The sequence below is a fragment of the Pinus tabuliformis genome, chromosome 4_1 (genome assembly GCF_031772625.1).
Source record: "Pinus tabuliformis cultivar Carrire ecotype Pingquan chromosome 4_1, CPIR1, whole genome shotgun sequence".
NCBI classification, from domain to species: Eukaryota; Viridiplantae; Streptophyta; class Pinopsida; order Pinales; family Pinaceae; genus Pinus; species Pinus tabuliformis.
The window spans coordinates 807,558,164-807,567,930 of record NC_142303.1 but is presented as its reverse complement, the minus strand read 5'-3'; positions in this window follow the sequence as shown (position 1 = coordinate 807,567,930).

The following is a 9,767-nucleotide window of genomic DNA, read 5'->3' as shown; positions in this document are numbered from 1 at the left end:
ACAGGAAGGGGAAGAGGGCACGTCCATGTTTCATATTCAATTGTAGTTGGTAGTTTGATGTATGCAATGGTATGTACCAAACTAGACATTACACATGCAATGGGAGTATTGAGCGGGTTTATGTCAAAACTAGGGAAGGAGCATTGGACAATAATAAAGCAGGGCATGGTACTAGTGATTGTGGTCTGTGCTACCAAGGAAGACTATAATTGGACAAAGTGTTGGACATATGCAACTTTGTTTATGCAGCCTGGGTTGGAGATTTGGATCAGAGAAGATTTACAAGTGGGTATAATGTTTAACCTATTTGGAGGAGCAGTCAGTTGGATAAGCAAGAGACAATATGTAGTGCACTTCAAACTATAGAGGTTGAATACATGGCAACCTCTCATGCAAGAATGGAAGTTGTTCGGTTGTAGATATTGTGTTTAGGTATGGGGTTTTTACAACAAGCTATAAGGATAGATTGCGACAACCAAAGTGAATTGTTCTTAGAAATGAACCATTCTTATCATTCAACGACAAAACATATTGGTGTCCAGTATCACTTTGTGAAGGATATGGTTGAAGACAAAAAAGGTGTTGTTATTAACGTTGGAAACATCGAAGAATATTGCAGATGCATTGACAAATTTTTTGAGCACTGAGAATTTTTCTTGGTGTAGAGAAACAATGGGCATTATAGCCCTGAATTGATTACCTGTGTACTCTTGCGATCTCTTGTGTGCAAAGAAGACAATAAGAAGAGAATTTTGGGTATGTGTTATATTCTTTGTATGAACAGAACCAGGCGTTGTCATGGTGCACAAGGTCTAGCGGGGGAGTCATAAGGGGGGTGAAATCGCCCCATGTTGAGGGATTACAAGGGGGGCAAAAAACCCCCTTGTCAAGGGGTTCGTCTAAAAAAATAAAATTATGCAGGCCTGAAGATGGTTGGGTGGACCAAGGATGGAAGTTTACCCAAGGATGTCAGTGGACCCAAGGATGGGGGCAGACCCAAGGATGGTTTGTGGACCCACCCATGGTTTTGTATATGGTTTTGGATATGATGGTTTTACCCATGATATTTTGTAGATATGGTCAAGGGAACTACAATTATGTTCTAATGGTTAATGGATTGGGGGTTTATGAATGATTTGACATGTATATAATGTATTTTAACATTGAAATGAATATAATTAAAAATCAATATGATTTTCCCAATTTAGGGTTCCGGGAGAAAATCTTTGTGTGTATTTTATTTTCTTGCCATTGTATATTTTAATTTCTTTAAGAATCCATTTGTAGGTAATTTCTGTACAAGGATTAAAAACTTCAGTTCCTTTATTTTTCATATATTCAAAGGTCATATTTCACTTGTTAATGAGGAACTTTGACTAATGAGAATTTTATTTGGAAATAACCATGACCACAAGAACAATGGCGTGGCAACTTTGATTGCGAATGGAAATATGACATTTCTTCATTAGTCATAATTCTAAGGAATAATTCCTTTGTCACCTAGGAACCTTAACTCATAAGAAGTATGACCAATGTTTATTAGTCTTATTTATAGGGAATTTCTCAATCAAGAACTTTGATTAACAAAACATTATGACCATTTACCTATAATCATCTTATTCAATCATTGATCAAAGTTCTTGCCACTTAGAGTCACTATGGTAATGGTTCCCATTGGTTATAGTTACTATGGGTTACAATTCCTATTGGCTAGAGTTCTGCAAATCATAGTTCTTGTTAAATTGATTCCAAAATCTATTTTTTCAATGTATCCATTATTTAATAAAATCTTTTTGAGATGGTTAATTTCATATTCTAGTTATTCCTTATCTAAAAGAATTATAGCTCAAATTGTTAGAGTATTTATTAATTTAACCTTTGTTGGGTGGTAAATCAAGAACTCTAAGAACTATGGCATAATAAATATGATGAAGGAATGTTTACAAACAAAGGAACTATGATCTTCACTTATTGGTCATAGTTCTAGTGAATAGTACATATCAATCAAAGCTCTTGAGATCATAGTTGGAGGGTGGAGAGAGAGAGTGAAAGAGAAAGAGAGAGTGACGGGGGGAGGGGGAGAGAGGGAGGTGAGAGAGAGGGAAAAAGAGGAAGGGAGAGAGAGAGGAAAGAGAGAGGTGAGAGTGAGAGGGAGAGAATGGGAGAGAGAGGAAACAACAGAGAGATGAAGGGAGAGAGAGAAGGAGAGAGGGAGAGACATATATATGGAGTTGGAAGGGGATAGAGTGGGAAGAAAGAACAAAGACATAGAGAGATAAAGGCGGAGAAAGAGTGAGGGAGAGAGGAGAGGAGGGAAGAGAGAGAAGGGGAGAGGAAAGAGATAGGGAGAGAAGGATAAGAGAGAGATAGGGAGACACATAGATGAAGAGGAGAGAGAGATAGGGAGACACATAGATGAAGAGGGGAGAGAGAGAGAGAAGGATAGAGGGAGGGAGATAGTGACAAATTTGGAGGGAAGAGAGAGGGAGAGAGTGATGGGGTTGGCAGATAGAGGGAGGTGGGAGAGAAAGGGAGAGAAATAGGACTCAATAGAGAGGAGAGGGGGAGAGGGAGAGAGAGGGAGTTGGAGGGGGAGAGATGGAGGAAAGAAGAAAGGCATAGAGGGAGAAAGGTGGAGAGAGAGAGGGAGTGACAAGGGAGAGATGGAGAGAGAGTGAGGAAGAGAGGAGAGCAGGAGGGAAGAGAGGGAGGATAGAGAGAGAGGGAGAGAAGGGGAAGAGAGAGAGGGAAAGGAAGAGAGAGAGAGAGAGAGAGAGAGAGAGAGAGAGATATGGAGAGTGTGTGTGTATATTTTGGGGGTGAGATAGAGAGAGGGAATAAGAAAGAGACACATAGATACAAATATAGATATTATATAACTAGCGTAGACCCATCTTAACCGTGGATCTATAAAGCACTGAGAGGGATCAAATATCTCGAGGTGAGAACCTTTACTCAAGTATTTCACTCAAAAAAGAATTTTGCACCTCAAGAGATTTGATCCCTCTTAACGCTTGATAGATAGGTATTAAGATGGATTTAGGATGGTTTATCTAAAAAAATGTTCGTAATTTTATTAATAAAAACAAACTCATATATAGAAAAAATTGAAATTAGAAAATATTTATGTCTAACATCTAACATCTAACTCCTACATATCTAGTGATTAAATAAATTTTTGAAAAAAAATTAAAAGAGGAAAAAAACTACTTATAACTAATAATATTTTTGTCTGATATTTATTTTATTTCTATTTTTATTTAATTTGTAATGTCTTTATATGATATTTGTTAAAGATATAATTTAGTGCAATGGTTTAAAAACAACATTTTAAAGATAGAGAATTTCACATTCCACAATTTGGAAGAATGATTAAAATGAATTCAAATATTCTATAACAAGTTCAAAAAAGTAAGATATGTAACAAATTAATATATAAGAAGCTAATATTTTCATATGAAATTTTTGGGAAATACTTTTACATTTGTCTTTATTGTGATTTATATTTTTGTAAAAAAAGTAAATTTACTATTGTGGACAAAGTTATGATGAGGATAATTTGGTTATTGATAAATGTGTATAACCGTTCAAAAAACAAAAGTAAATTGAAACTATATAACTTCGTGAATATGAGTAACTTTACGTGAATATAAAAGTTTATTATTACATTTTAGATATAATGAGGTTTATATAGTTAATTAAGGGAGGATAAAGGAATTTGGAACCTTATTTAGTGCTACAAGGGCGAGGGAATATATATACCACCAATAAATAGTTGTAATGTGTGGGAAAATAATTTTTAATAATTATTTTATGTATTGAATGTCTTTTATACTTGTCCTCACAATATAATATTTTTATACTATTAATGAAAGTAACAACCTAGCGATCATGGCATAGTTTGAATATTTTTAGATCTCAGATTCTTTATTTATTATTTGTATGCTTAAATATAAATTAGCTGAAATCCAAGCAATATAGACTAAAAATACATACACACACTAACCAAAATAGGCACAATATTTTCCTTGGGGAACCCTTACGGGAGAAACCTAGCTAGAATGTGAGGTTTCTTTGATCTCTATTCTCTAGTATGGAAAAATGTGTAGATACAAAGAAAGAGGTACTCTCTATAGAGTTTCCTAAGACCTATGCCTGTAAAGTTGCTACAAAATCTTAAGCCATTTTCTTTTCTCTCTAACATCCCACTCGCAATTTCTTTACTCAAATATGGAAGAAAATATAATAACATGAAATAGAACCCCTACTCCTCCTAGTGGCCTAGTATTTAACATAAGCCAATATCTAACTATATGAAAGGTTTGACTCCCTCAACCCTTAACTAGAGTTACAATTTTGGACCTTCTAGAGTCTTTTTGAAATTCCATACATGGCTAGCCCAATATGCATGAGTAACAGGGATTAACTTGACATCAATTTGTACTATGGTGGTTAGTATGGTAGATCAAATTGCGAGAGGCATAAATTTTGCATACAAAATTTGAGTACCGGATGGTCTCACACAAGTGATAATTTTTTTACCCCAAAAAAATTCGTTTAATGCCTCAAAATGGCTCTGGAAGATTTCATACCCAAATTTTCCAAATTGGGACCCATTGATAAAAAAGACCCTACAAGCTCATTCATGTAATTCTTCCACTCTGAAAGCATTGAGATAGATAACAAACAATATAATAATTCAATCTGAATCAAGAGAAATTATAGATGAGAAATAGTATCACAATTCCATAAATTACATACGAATGAAGTCAAAATTGGAAGAAACTTACCCCTCAAAGAATACAAAACCTATGAGAAGATAGAAAAATAAGTATAAAGAAATGGGGGTTTTAAGAAATGAACGATGATAACCTATTGCAACACTCATAACCATGATCAATATAGAATGATGATATGAACATAAAAGAGTAATAAATGGATACATAAAGTTAAATATGTGAAAGTTTCTCAAACAAGTGTAAGAAATCAACTAGAACATGATGGAGGCTTTTGTAATTAGGGAATAGTCATGATGAAATAACTTAGCACTCTATTGGTATATTGTAAATAAGCATGTGGCAAGTGGTTGTGGAATCACATATGTGTGGAAATGACTTCATATGTGGAAAAAAAAATAAACAATGTAGACTAATGAGAAAACACCTAGCATGAAGTGTATGAAGGAATGTTGTGAGAAATTCTATAATGAGATCTTGAGAAGGATTATGCATAATTGAAAAATCTAGTGAGAATAAACTAAGGGAACTTGCACAAGAATGATAACCCCAGAAGTGAAAATGGGGATATCATGAGGAAAACATGCCCACAAGAACGTGTGCCTATCCTTAGGAATGCACACGTGTTCCTAGTTGTCTAGGATCTGTAAGGCCCAAACTAGACTACCTGCTTAGCATGGCTCAAAATTGTACGCACGTTATTAGGAAATATCATTATGAAATTTGAAAACCTTAACTTTATGCACTATGGAAACCCTAGCTTTGTGGAATTTGATGGAATGGAATCGTATGGATGAAATTGTTGTTTATACCATTATTACTAGTTTATTCCCAACACTCTTTATCTCCCTATTTCCATTTACACATTTTCTAGTCTCTCTCTCTCTCTCTATTTATATTTCCTTCCCTCTCTCATTTTCCAACAAGAAGTTCATCGACTCTCATTGAAGAAATTTTATGAGCTTTCTTATCATTGGAATCTCTAACCAATAGAAAATACAACCCATGAGAAATATGAGTAACTATGACATACAAGAACTATGAACTTGAGAACATTAACCGTTACGAACTATGACGCATAATAACTATGACCTCGAGAACTTTGACCCTCATGAACTATGACCTTAGGAATCATTTCTCTGTTGTTCATAGTTCCCTTGTCTTTTTTTTTTTTGCTGAAGCAAGAGTCGAACCTTATATATTATTAATAAGGAAAACAATTACATAAAGTACAGGGCCCACGAGGGCCTGTGGGTCACGGGCAGCGCGCTGTCCACCGAGACTTCAAACCAAACCAACAAAACCTCAGACCTTTCAAAAGCTAGAAAAAATTAAGACCTTACAAACCTCCCAACAAAGATCATCGGAAGCAAAACAAAATGAGCTGGCTCCAAGTGCCCACATAACCTTTTACAAACGGGTCCTAATAGAAAAGGAAACAAATTCTAAAAGGAAATCGGGTCCACCTATTCACCGTACTTAGGACGTTGTTTCCTGCCAGGGAACTATTGCTCATCCCGCCTTGCCTCTTTAATCTAAACTGACCACTCTTCTCTCCGGATCCAACGGCCATGGAGAAAATCGCGGTGCCAAGCTGCTCGGCGCTTAACCCATGGATCCACTGACAAGCACGATCATTCCTGACCGTCGATCCACCTTGATTAATCCAACGGTCAAGAATCATATCGCACGGGTCAAGTGGACCGAACAATAGCGCGTGATGAGGGTGGTATTCGGTCCCTCCCCTTGGCCACGTGTCAATAGAAGAATGGAATCGCTCCCAAAACTTTAAAACCGCTTTCCACCTAGATCGCTTGCGATATACTGAAAACCGCTCCAAGAGCAGTATGGTGTCCATTGAGAGAGAACCTGAGGTATTCCGTTTGCCGAAAAAACCCGGATTCCACTCCATCGCATCAATTCGACCATACCGTTCCTCCCGCCAACAATCTGCAAACTCGATTCTTCTGCACATTTTTCCTTTGTAGCATCTGTCTCCAAAATTATCTGGGATGTGGAGGTTGACAGTGATCTACCGTCCGCACGGGCCAGATTGAGAGATAGGCCGAAAAACAAAATGAAGCCTAGTCATCTGGAACCAGCCTCCCAGGCTCTGAGTTGAAACACACTCTGATCTTCTTCAGCTTGGTCATGACAAACCGTCTTTAATCTGTCCTGAGGCATATCTTGCCACTCCATTTTAACCTTACACTCAGAACAAATCACTCCTTGATTGGCCATAATATCTGCCAATTTATTGGCCGATCTTCTCACATGATTAAACCTAACTGTGTGAAGGCTTTGGAGGTGTTGTTGAATCCTTTGAAAGACCTGGGTCAGCCTCTAGTGTTTGGAGACTTTTTCCGGTGCTGTGCCATAGCTGATTCTCTTGACCGAGTTAATAATTAGCTCAGAATCAACTTCAACAATCACATTTTGGTGGTTATCCTGCTTCAAAAAGTCGAGACACTGTTCCATAGCCATGAGCTCTGCCATATTGTTAGTGGCTCTTCCTAAATGGTAGTGAAAGATGACAAGAATGTTGCCATTTTTATCCCTCAACACCCCTCCAAAACCAGCAGTTCCTGGGTTTCCTTTTGAAGCCCCGTCAATATTGAATTTTAAAAAACCTTGTGGGGGAGGGTGCCAGATATCCTGTTCGGTGACCATCTGAACAACCTTCCTATCCTAGTCCTGAGGGATGAGCCCCTGCAATCCCAACCGACTAAGAATCCTCGACTCTGCAACTGTAGGAGGGTTCTTAGGGGGGTTCCGTACAGTGGTACCAACCGTTTCCTTAATCTGGTGTAAGATCTGCTCAAAAAGTCGATGGGGGGGGGGGGGGGGGGGGGCTTTTTTCATTCTTGAATATTCTTTTGTTCCTTTCTTTCCAGACATTCCATATTATAAAGCCTGGTAAAAGAGCCCAAGCCATGTCTAGAAATTCATACTCTGAAAAGTTACGTCTCCACTTGGTAAGTGTGTTGATGATACACCCTTGGTCTCTGTCAGTCTGCTGGAATATGGCAGCAAACGAATCCCACAACCAGGAGGTAAAACTACAATTATTAAGAAGATGCTCCATAGTTTCCTCTTGTTCACCACAGAGCTGGCATCTGGAAGGCCCCAGAACTCCCCTCTTCCTGATGTTTTCCCAAGTCAAGATTTTCTTATGATAAACCAGCCACATGAAAAGTTTGATCTTCATCCAGCCTTGATGCCTCCATAGGTTCAACCAAATCCTATCCGGGACCTGGGAATCTAGCTCAAGGAGTAAGCGTTTTGCCTCCTTGAGATTAAAGGAACCCTCATTATTGTTGCCCCATCTGAGTTGGTCCTGCCCTTCTGTAACTAATATTCTCCTTTGTTCCACCAAATTCCTAAGCTCATCTGCTTTTTCTTTCAAAGGGCTGCCATCCCTATACTCCAGGTGCCTCCAGGTTCTCCATTTTCCTACACTGTTGGTTTGATCCCAGAAATATTTTACCTTAATTAATCCTTTAGAATCTGTCTCATTCTTGAGATCCACAAAGTCCTCTGATAATAGTATAGGTTCCTGTTGCCATTTATCCTCCCAAAATAAGGCCAGATTTCCTTCTCTGATTTCCCAGAAGCTGTTTTTTTGTATTAATCCTCTATTCTCCCAGGCCTTGTTCCAGATTTGTGAGCCTTTAATACTTCCAGACATTCTTATGTGATCATTAGACTGCCAAGATTTGGCATATTTTCCTTTCCAGATACTAGCCCATTGTGCCTTTGGATCTTTGACCCAGCGCCACCATAATTTTTCCCCTAAAACCTTGCTAAGAATCTTCGAATCATCCAATCCAACTCCCCAATGGTTTTTAGGTTTGTAGATCTTATCCCAAGCCACCAAGGCCCGCTTCTTTCTTTCCTCCCCCTTACCCCAAAGAAATTCTCTTTGAATGGATCTGAAATGTTGCAAGACTCCTTTAGGAGCTGGGATTGTTGATAGCATGAAAACTAGGATTGCTTGAAGAACAACTTTTGTGAGGACCAACCTTCCAGCCAAGTTTAAAGATCTTATAGTCCATTTCTTGATTTTGTCCTGCATCTTATTGATCACTGGCTCCCAAATGCTCTTGTGTAAAGGTTTAGCAGTTAGTGGCACTCCCAAATATTTTGAAGGAAGGATGTCTCTTTGAAAGCCCAGAATTCTGGAAATATTCCTCTGAATGGCTATATTAGTATTAAAGAAAAAAAATTTTGATTTGGAAAGATTAACTTCCATACCTGAAGCCATGGCAAAGTCCCACAGGATTTGTTTATATGCGAGAGCTTCTTTGACCATTGGGATTCCTTGCAGCATGGTATCATCCACAAATTGTTGATGAGTCAAGGCCTGTCCATCATCAGAAAGTTGGAGACCTTTGATCTGACCCGAATCTTTTGCATGCTTGATAGACCTACCCAGTCCTTCCATCATGAGGATGAAGAGAAAAGGCGAGAGAGGGTCTCCTTGTCTAAGGCCTCTTGAAGGTGCCAGTAATCCAGAGGTAGAGAATAGAGTCTTACCTAGACCGGGACCAAAGTAAAAGTCTCACGTTCTAGAACAAAAATCATAATCCAAGGTCACATATAAAGGCCTGCTGCAGCAAAGAAGTAGGGCCCTCCTTCAAACACTCTATCCTTATCTTCAATATTAGCAAATACCAGAGTGAAGAAACCCTTTGACCCAAGATGTAGGTCAATGCTTCCTTTCGGTTTCCAGTGGTATTTGATCCACATTTGTAAAGCTTTTTTAGTGGGCCATAAACCCATGAATTTGCAAATGATTGCATAAGTCTACATGTGGTCCCTGTGCGCCTGCAGCGCAGGGTCATTTAAGACAACTCTGGGTGTAACCGCAGCTTTGGGTTTACATGGTCCCTTTTGTGCTTTGTCTTTTGTGCCCTGTTCCTTGTCTTCTTCCTCATTGTCCTTAGTGCTGTTATTCTCCCTTAATTTAGTGTCATCTTGATCCTCTTCACTATTTCTCTTCCTTCCTTCTGAAGGACCTCTGTCATTCTC